Raw genomic sequence first — 11,509 nt, forward strand, 5'->3', positions numbered from 1 at the left:
AACCATCTTTGATCAACGAGCTAGTCAAGTAGAGGCATACTAGTGACACTATGTTTGTCTATGTATTCACACATGTATTATGTTTCCGGTTAATACAATTCTTGCATGAATAATAAACATTTATCATGATATAAGGAAATAAATAATAACTTTATTATTGTCTCTAGGGCATACTTCCTTCAGTCTCCCACTTGCACTAGAGTCAATAATCTAGATTACACAGTAATGATTCTAACACCCATGGAGCCTTGGTGCTAATTATGTTTTGCTCGTGGAAGAGGCTTAGTCAGCAGGTCTGCAACATTCAGATCCGTATGTATCTTGCAAATTTCTATGTCTCCCACTTGGACTAAATCCCGAATGGAATTGAAGCGTCTTTTGATGTGCTTGGTTCTCTTGTGAAATCTGGATTCCTTTGCGAAGGCAATTGCACCAGTATTGTCACAAAAGATTTTCATTGGACCCGATGCACTAGGTATGACACATAGATCGGATATGAACTCCTTCATCCAGACTCCTTCATTTGCTGCTTCTGAAGCAGCTATGTACTCTCCTTCACGTGTAGATCCCGCCACGACGCTTTGTTTAGAACTGCACCAACTGACAGCTCCACCATTCAGTAAAAACATGTATCCGGTTTGCGATTTAGAATCGTCCGGATCAGTGTCAAAGCTTGCATCAACGTAACCATTTACGATGAGCTCTTTGTCACCTCCATATATGAGAAACATATCCTTAGTCCTTTTCAGGTATTTCAGGATGTTCTTGACCGCTGTCCAGTGATCCACTCCTGGATTACTTTGGTACCTCCCTGCTAGACTTATAGCAAGGCACACATCAGGTCTGGTACACAGCATTGCATACATGATAGAGCCTATGGCTGAAGCATAGGCAACATCTTTCATTTTCTCTCTATCTTCTGCGGTGGTCGTGTTGGGGAACGTAGTAATTTCAAAAAAATTCCTACGCACACGCAAGATCATGGTGATGCATAGCAACGAGAGGTGGAGAGTGTGATCTACGTACCCTTGTAGATCGACAACGGAAGCGTTAACTTGGTTGATGTAGTCGTACGTCTCCACGGCCCGACCGATCAAGCACCGAAACTACGGCACCTCCGAGTTCTAGCACACGTTCAGCTCGATGATGATCCCCGGACTCTGATCCAGCAAAGTGTCGGGGAAGAGTTCCATCAGCACGACGGCGTGGTGACGATCTTGATGCACTACCGTCGCAGGGCTTCGCCTAAGCACCGCTACAATATTATCGAGGACTATGGTGGAAGGGGGCACCGCACACGGCTAAGAATATGATCACGTGGATCAACTTGCGTCTCTAGGGGTGCCCCTGCCTCCGTATATAAAGGTTCAAGGGAGGGGGGCCGGCCGGCCAGGAGAGGCGCGCCAGGAGGAGTCCCCCTTTCCTAATTGGAATAGGATTCGCGAGGTGGGAAAAGAGAGAGAGAGAAGGAGGGGGCGCCGGCCCCCTCTCTCCTTGTCCTATTCGGACTAGGGGGGAGGGGCACGCGGTCCAGCCCTGGCTGCCTCTCCTCTTCTTCCACTAAGGCCCATTAAGGCCCATATAGCTCCCGGGGGGTTCCGGTAACCTCCCGGTACTCCGGTAAAATCCCGATTTCACCCGGAACACTTCCGATATCCAAACATAGGCTTCCAATATATCAATCTTTATGTCTCGACCATTTCGAGACTCCTCGTCATGTCCGTGATCACATCCGGGACTCCGAAAAACCTTCGGTACATCAAAATGCATAAACTCATAATATAACCGTCATCGTAACCTTAAGCGTGCGGACCCTACGGGTTCGAGAACAATGTAGACATGACCGAGACACGTCTCCGGTCAATAACCAATAGCGGAACCTGGATGCTCATATTGCCTCCTACATATTCTACGAAGATCTTTTATCGGTCAGACCACATAACAACATACGTTGTTCCCTTTGTGATCAGTATGTTACTTGCCCGAGATTCGATCGTCGGTATCCTATACCTAGTTCAATCTCGTTACCGGCAAGTCTCTTTACTCGTTCTGTAATAGATCATCCCGCAACTAACTCATTAGTTGCAATGCTTGCAAGGCTTAAGTGATGTGCATTACCGAGAGGGCCTAGAGATACCTCTCCGACAATCGGAGTGACAAATCCTAAACTCGAAATACGCCAACCCAACATGTACCTTTGGAGACACCTGTAGAGCTCCTTTATAATCACCCAGTTACGTTGTGACGTTTGGTAGCACACAAAGTGTTCCTCTGGCAAACGGGAGTTGCATAATCTCATAGTCATAGGAACATGTATAAGTCATGAAGAAAGCAATAGCAACATACTAAACGATTGGGTGCTAAGCTAATGGAATGGGTCATGTTAATCAGATCATTCAACTAATGATGTGATCCGTTAATCAAATAGCAACTCTTTGTCCATGGTTAGGAAACATAACCATCTTTGATTAACGAGCTAGTCAAGTAGAGGCATACTAGTGACACTCTGTTTGTCTATGTATTCACACATGTATTATGTTTCCGGTTAATACAATTCTAGCATGAATAATAAACTTTCATCATGATATAAGGAAATAAATAATAACTTTATTATTGCCTCTAGGGCATATTTCCTTCAGTCTCCCACTTGCACTAGAGTCAATAATCTAGATTACACAGTAATGATTCTAACACCCATGGAACCTTGGTGCTGATCATGTTTTGCTCGTGGAAGAGGCTTAGTCAACGGGTCTGCAACATTCAGATCCGTATGTATCTTGCAAATCTCTATGTCTCCCACCTAGACTAGATCCCGGATGGAATTGAAGCGTCTCTTGATGTGCTTGGTTCTCTTGTGAAATCTGGATTCCTTCGCCAAGGCAATTGCACCAGTATTGTCACAAAAGATTTTCATTGGACCCGATGCACTAGGTATGACACCTAGATCGGATATGAACTCTTTCATCCAGACTCCTTCATTTGCTGCTTCCGAAGCAGCTATGTATTCCGCTTCACACATAGATCCCGCCACGACGCTTTGTTTAGAACTGCGCCAACTGACAGCTCCACCGTTTAATGTAAACACTTATCCGGTTTGTGATTTGGAATCATCCGGATCAGTGTCAAAGCTTGCATCAACGTAACCATTTACGACGAGCTCTTTGTCACCTCCATATACGAGAAACATATCCTTAGTCCTTTTCAGGTACTTCAGGATGTTCTTGACCGTTGTCAAGTGATCCACTCCTGGATTACTTTGGTACATCCTTGCTAGACTTATAGCAAGGCACACATCAGGTCTGGTACACAGCATTGCATACATGATAGAGCCTATGGCTGAAGCATAGGGAACATCTTTCATTTTCTCTCTATCTTCTGAAGTGGTCGGGCATTGAGTATGACTCAACTTCACACCTTGTAACACAGGCAAGAACCCTTTCTTTGCTTGATCCATTTTGAACTTCTTCAAAATCTTGTCAAGGTATGTGCTTTGTGAAAGTCCAATTAAACGTCTTGATCTATCTCTATAGATCTTTATGCCTAATATGTAAGCAGCTTCACCGAGGTCTTTCATTGAAAAACTCTTATTCAAGTATCCCTTTATGCTATCTAGAAATTCCATATCATTTCCCATCAGTAATATGTCATCCACATATAATATCAGAAATGCTACAGAGCTCCCACTCACTTTCTTGTAAATACAGGCTTCTCCAAAAGTCTGTATAAAACCAAATGCTTTGATCACACTATCAAAGCGTTTATTCCAACTCCGAGAGGCTTGCACCAGTCCATAAATGGATCGCTGGAGCTTGCACACTTTGTTAGCTCCCTTTGGATCGACAAAACCTTCTGGTTGCATCATATACAACTCTTCTTCCTGAAATCCATTCAGGAATGCAGTTTTGACATCCATCTGCCAAATTCCATAATCATAAAATGCGGCAATTGCTAACATGATTCGGACAGACTTAAGCATCGCTACGGGTGAGAAGGTCTCATCGTAGTCAACCCCTTGAAGTTGCCGAAACCCTTTTGCGACAAGTCGAGCTTTGTAGACAGTAATATTACCGTCGGCGTCAGTCTTCTTCTTGAAGATCCATTTATTCTCAATTGCTTGACGATCATTGGGCAAGTCAACCAAAGTCCACACTTTGTTCTCATACATGGATCCCATCTCAGATTTCATGGCTTCAAGCCATTTTGCGGAATCTGGGCTCACCATCGCTTCTTCATAGTTCATAGGTTCATCATGATCTAGTAGCATGACTTCCAGAACTGGATTACCGTACCACTCTGGCGCGGATCTCACACTGGTTGATCTACGAGGTTCAGTAGTATCTTGTTCCGAAGTTTCATGATCATTATCATTAGCTTCCTCACTAATTGGTGTAGGTGTCACAGAAACAGTTTTCTGTGATGCACTACTTTCCAATAAGGGAGCAGGTACAGTTACCTCGTCAAGTTCTACTTTCCTCCCACTCACTTCTTTCGAGAGAAACTCCTTCTCTAGAAAGTTTCGAACTTAGCAACAAAAGTCTTGCCTTCGGATCTGTGATAGAAGGTATATCCAATAGTCTCCTTTGGATATCCTATGAAGACACATTTCTCCGATTTGGGTTCGAGCTTATCAGGTTGAAGCTTTTTCACATAAGCATCGCAGCCCCAAACTTTCAGAAACGACAACTTTGGTTTCTTGCCAAACCATAGTTCATAAGGCGTTGTCTCAACGGATTTTGATGGTGCCCTATTTAACGTGAATGCGGCCGTCTCCAAAGCATAACCCCAAAACGATAACGGTAAATCAGTAAGAGACATCATAGATCGCACCATATCTAGTAAAGTACGATTACGACGTTCGAACACACCATTACGCTGTGGTGTTTTGGGTGGCGTGAGTTGTGAAACTATTCCGCATTGTTTCAAATGTACACCAAACTCGTAACTCAAATATTCTCCTCCACGATCAGATCGTAGAAACTTTATTTTCTTGTTACGATGATTTTCAACTTCACTCTGAAATTCTTTGAACTTTTCTAATGTTTCAGACTTATGTTTCATTAAGTAGATATACCCATATCTGCTTAAATCATCTGTGAAGGTGAGAAAATAACGATATCCGCCACGATCCTCAACATTCATTGGACCACATACATCTGTATGTATGATTTCCAACAAATCCGTTGCTCTCTCCATAGTACCGGAGAACGGCGTTTTAGTCATCTTACCCATGAGGCACGGTTCACAAGTACCAAGTGATTCATAATTAAGTGGTTCCAAAAGTCCATCAGTATGGAGTTTCTTCATGCGCTTTATACCGATATGACCTAAACGGCAGTGCCACAAATAAGTTGCACTATCATTATCAACTCTGCACTTTTGATTTCAATATTATGAATATGTGTATCACTACTATCGAGATTAATCAAAAATAGACCACTCTTCAAGGGTGCATGACCATAAAAGATATTACTCATATAAATAGAACAACCATTATTCTCCGATTTAAATGAATAACCGTCTCGCATCAAACAAGATCCAGATATAATGTTCATGCTCAACGTTGGCACCAAATAACAATTATTTAGGTCTAATACTAATCCCGAAGGTAGATGTAGAGCTAGCGTGCCGACCGCGATCACATCGACTTTGGAACCATTTCCCACGCGCATCGTCACCTCGTCCTTAGCTAATCTTCGCTTGATCCGCAGCCCCTGTTTCGAGTTGCAAATGTTAGCAACAGAACTAGTATCAAATACCCAGGTGCTACTACGAGCATTAGTAAGCTACACATCAATAACATGTATATCGCATATACCTTTGTTCACTTTGCCATACTTCTTATCCGCCAAATACTTGGGGCAGTTCCGCTTCCAGTGACCAGTCTGCTTGCAGTAGAAGCACTCGGTTTCAGGCTTAGGTCCAGACTTGGGTTTCTTCTCCTGAGCAACAACTTGCTTGTTGTTCTTCTTGAAGTTCCCCTTCTTCTTCCCTTTGCCCTTTTTCTTGAAACTAGTGGTCTTATTGACCATCAACACTTGATGCTCCTTCTTGATTTCTACCTCCGCGGCTTTTAGCATTGCGAAGAGCTCGGAAATAGTCTTGTTCATCCCTTGCATATTATAGTTCATCACGAAGCTCTTGTAGCTTGGTGGCAGTGATTGGAGAATTCTGTCAATGACGCGATCATCTGGAAGATTAACTCCCATTTGAATCAAGTGATTATTATACCCAGACATTTTGAGTATATGCTCACTGACAGAACTGTTCTGCTCCATCTTGCAGCTATAGAACTTATTGGAGACTTCATATCTCTCAATCCAGGCATTTGCTTGAAATATTAACTTCAACTCCTGGAACATCTCATATGCTCCATGACGTTCAAAACGTCGTTGAAGTCCCGGTTCTAAGCCGTAAAGCATGGCACACTGAACTATCGAGTAGTCATCAGCTTTGCTCTGCCAGACGTTCACAACATCTGGTGTTGCTCCAGCAGCAGGCCTGGCACCTAGCGGTGCTTCCAGGACGTAATTCTTCTGTGCAGCAATGAGGATAATCCTCAAGTTACGGACCCAGTCCGTGTAATTGCTACCATCATCTTTCAACTTTGCTTTCTCAAGGAACGCATTAAAATTCAACGGAACAACAGCACGGGCCATTTATCTACAATCATACATAAACAAGCAAGATACTATCAGGTACTAAGTTCATGATAAATTTAGGTTCAATTAATCATATTACTTAAAGAACTCCCACTTAGCTAGACATCCCTCTAATCCTCTAAGTGATTACGTGATCCAAATCAACTAAACCATGTCCGATCATCACGTGAGATGGAGTAGTTTCATTTGTGAACATCACTATGTCGATCATATCTACTATATGATTCACGCTCGACCTTGGTCTCCGTGTTCCGAGGCCATATCTGTATATGCTTGGCTCGTCAAGTATAACCTGAGTATTCCGCGTGTGCAACTGTTTTGCACCCGTTGTATTTGAACGTAGAGCCTATCACACCCGATCATCACGTGGTGTCTCAGCACGAAGAACTTTCGCAACGGTGCATACTCAGGGAGAACACTCCTTGATAATTTAGTGAGAGATCATCTTATAATGCTACCATCAATCAAAGCAAGATAAGATGCATAAAAGATAAACATCACATGCAATCAATATAAGTGATATGATATGGCCATCATCATCTTGTGCTTGTGATCTCCATCTCCGAAGCACCGTCATGATCACCATCGTCACCGGCGCGACACCTTGATCTCCATCGTAGCATCGTTGTCGTCTCGCCAATCTTATGCTTCCACGACTATCGCTACCGCTTAGTGATAAAGTAAAGCATTACAGCGCGATTGCATTGCATACAATAAAGCGACAACCATATGGCTCCTGCCAGTTGCCGATAACTCGGTTACAAAACATGATCATCTCATACAATAAAATTTAGCATCATGTCTTGACCATATCACATCACAACATGCCCTGCAAAAACAAGTTAGACGTCCTCTACTTTGTTGTTGCAAGTTTTACGTGGCTGCTACGGGCTTAAGCAAGAACCAATCTTACCTACGCATCAAAACCACAATGATAGTTTGTCAAGTTGGTGCTGTTTTAACCTTCGCAAGGACCGGGCGTAGCCACACTCGGTTCAACTAATGTTGGAGAAACTGTCACCCGCAAGCCACCTATGTGCAAAGCACGTCGGGAGAACCGGTCTCGCGTAAGCGTACGCGTAATGTCGGTCCGGGCCGCTTCGTCCAACAATACCGCCGAACCAAAGTATGACATGCTGGTAAGCAGTATGACTTATATCGCCCACAACTCACTTGTGTTCTACTCGTGCATATAACATCAACATATAAAACCTAGGCTCGGATGCCACTGTTGAAGAACGTAGTAATTTCAAAAAAATTCCTACGCACACGCAAGATCATGGTGATGCATAGAAACGAGAGGGGGAGAGTGTGATCTACGTACCCTTGTAGATCAACAACGGAAGCGTTAACTTGGTTGATGTAGTCATACGTCTCCACGGCCCGACCGATCAAGCACCGAAACTACGGCACCTCCGAGTTCTAGCACACGTTCAGCTCGATGACGATCCCCGGACTCCGATCCAGCAAAGTGTCGGGGAAGAGTTCCTTCAGCACGACGGCGTGGTGACGATCTTGATGCACTACCGTCGCAGGGCTTCGCCTAAGCACCGCTACAATATTATCGAGGACTATGGTGGAAGGGGGCACCACACACGGCTAAGAATATGATCACGTGTATCAACTTGTGTCTCTAGGGGGTGCCCCTGCCTCCTTATAAAAAGGTTCAAGGGAGGGGGGCCGGCCGGCCAGGAGAGGCGCGCCAGGAGGGGTCCTACTCCTTCTGGGAGTAGGACTCCCCCCTTTCTTAATTGGAATAGGATTCGCGAGGTGGGAAAAGAGAGAGAGAGAAGGACGGGGGCGCCGGCCCCCTCTCTCCTTGTCCTATTCGGACTAGGGGGGAGGGGCGTGCGGCCCAGCCCTGGCTGCCTCTCCTCTTCTTCCACTAAGGCCCATTAAGGCCCATATAGCTCCCGGGGGGTTCCGGTAACCTCCCGGTACTCCGGTAAAATCCCGATTTCACCCGGAACACTTCCGATATCCAAACATAGGCTTCCAATATATCAATCTTTATGTCTCGACCATTTCGAGACTCCTCGTCATGTCCGTGATCACATCCGGGACTCCGAACAACCTTCGGTACATCAAAATGCATAAACTCATAATATAACTATCATCGTAACCTTAAGCGTGCGGACCCTACGGGTTCGAGAACAATGTAGACATGACCGAGACACGTCTCCGGTCAATAACCAATAGCGGAACCTGGATGCTCATATTGGCTCCTACATATTCTACGAAGATCTTTTATCGGTCAGACCGCATAACAACATACGTTGTTCCCTTTGTCATCGGTATGTTACTTGCCCGAGATTCGATCGTCGGTATCCTATACCTAGTTCAATCTCGTTACCAGCAAGTCTCTTTACTCGTTCTGTAATACATCATCCCGCAACTAACTCATTAGTCGCAATGCTTGCAAGGCTTAAGTGATGTGCATTACCGAGAGGGCCCAGAGATACCTCTCCGACAATCAGAGTGACAAATCCTAATCTCGAAATACGCCAACCCAACATGTACCTTTGGAGACACCTGTAGAGCTCCTTTATAATCACCCAGTTACGTTGTGACGTTTGGTAGCACACAAAGTGTTCCTATGGCAAACGGGAGTTGCATAATCTCATAGTCATAGGAACATGTATAAGTCATGAAGAAAGCAATAGCAACATACTAAACGATCGGGTGCTAAGCTAATGGAATGGGTCATGTCAATCAGATCATTCAACTAATGATGTGATCCCGTTAATCAAATAACAACTCTTTGTCCATGGTTAGGAAACATAACCATCTTTGATTAACGAGCTAGTCAAGTAGAGGCATACTAGTGACACTCTGTTTGTCTATGTATTCACACATGTATTAAGTTTCCGGTTAATACAATTCTAGCATGAATAATAAACTTTTATCATGATATAAGGAAATAAATAATAACTTTATTATTGCCTCTAGGGAATATTTCCTTCAGGTCGGACATTGAGTCTTACTCAATTTCACACCTTGTAACACAGGCAAGAACCCTTTCTTTGCTTGATCCATTTTGAATTTCTTCAAAACCTTGTCAAGGTATGTGCTTTGTGAAAGTCCAATTAAGCGTCTTGATCTATCTCTATAGATCTTAATGCCCAATATGTAAGCAGCTTCACCGAGGTCTTTCATTGAAAAACACCTATTCAAGTATCCCTTTATGCTATTCAGAAATTCTATATCATTTCCAATCAATAATATGTCATCCACATATAATATCAGAAATGCTACAGAGCTCCAACTCACTTTCTTGTAAATACAGGCTTCTTCAAAAGTCTGTACAAAACCAAATGCTTTGATCACACTATCAAAGCGTTTATTCGAACTCCGAGAGGCTTGCACTAGTCCATAAATGGATCGCTGGAGCTTGCACACTTTGTTAGCTCCCTTTGGATCGACAAAACCTTCTGGTTGCATCATATACAACTCTTCTACAGAAATCCATTCAGGAATGCAGTTTTAACATCCATTTGCCAAATTTCATAATCATAAAATGCGGCAATTGCTAACATGATTCGCACAGACTTAAGCATCGCTACGGGTGAGAAGGTCTCATCATAGTCAATCCCTTGAAGTCGAAAACCTTTTGCAACAAGTCGAGCTTTATAGACAGTAACATTACCGTCAGCGTCAGTCTTCTTCTTGAAGATCCATTTATTCTCAATTGCTTGCCGATCAACGGGGCAAGTCAACCAAAGTCCACACTTTGTTCTCATACATGGATCCCATCTCAGATTTCATGGCTTCTAGCCATTTTTCGGAATCTGGGCTCACCATCGCTTCTTCATAGTTTGTAGGTTCATCATGATCTAGTAGCATGACTTCCAGAACAGGATTACCGTACCACTCTGGTGCGGATCTTACTCTAGTTGATCTACGAGGTTTGGTAGTAACTTGATTTGAAGTTTCATGATCATTATCATTAGCTTCCTCACTAATTGGTGTAGGTGTCACAGAAACTGATTTCTATGATGTACTACTTTCCAATAAGGGAGTAGGTACAGTTACCTCATCAAGTTCTACTTTTCTCCCACTCACTTCTTTCGAGAGAAACTCCTTCTCTAGAAAAACTCCAAATTTAGCAACAAAAGTCTTGCCTTCGGATTTGTGATAGAAGGTGTACCCAACAGTCTCCTTTGGGTATCCTATGAAGACACATTTCTCTGATTTGGGTTCGAGCTTATCAGGTTGAAGCTTTTTCACATAAGCATCACAGCCCCAACTTTCAGAAACGACAACTTTGGTTTCTTGCCAAACCATAGTTCATAAGGCGTCGTCTCAACGGATTTCGATGGTGTCCTATTTAACATGAATGCAGCCGTCTCTAAAGCATAACCCCAAAATGATAACGGTAAATCAGTAAGAGACAGCATAGATCACACCATATCTAATAAAGTACGATTAGGACGTTCGGACACACCATTACGCTGTGGTGTTCCGGGTGGCGTGAGTTGCAAAACTATTCCGCATTGTTTCAAATGTAGACCAAACTCGTAACTCAAATATTCTCCTCCACGATCAGATCGTAGAAACTTTATTTTCTTGTTACGATGATTTTCAACTTCACTCTGAAATTCTTTGAACTTTTCAAACGTTTCAGACTTATGTTTCATTAAGTAGATATACCCATATCTGCTTAAATCATCTGTGAAGGTGAGAAAATAACGATATCCGCCACGAGCCTCAACATTCATTGGACCACATACATCTGTATGTATGATTTCCAACAAATCCGTTGCTCTCTCCATAGTACCGGAGAACGGCGTTTTAGTCATCTTACCCATGAGGCACGGTTCGCAAGTACCAAGTGATTCATAATTAAGTGG

The sequence above is a fragment of the Triticum urartu genome, chromosome 5A, assembly GCF_056163025.1.
Source record: "Triticum urartu cultivar PI428250 chromosome 5A, HENAU_Tu73, whole genome shotgun sequence".
In the NCBI taxonomy this organism is placed as follows: Eukaryota; Viridiplantae; Streptophyta; class Magnoliopsida; order Poales; family Poaceae; genus Triticum; species Triticum urartu.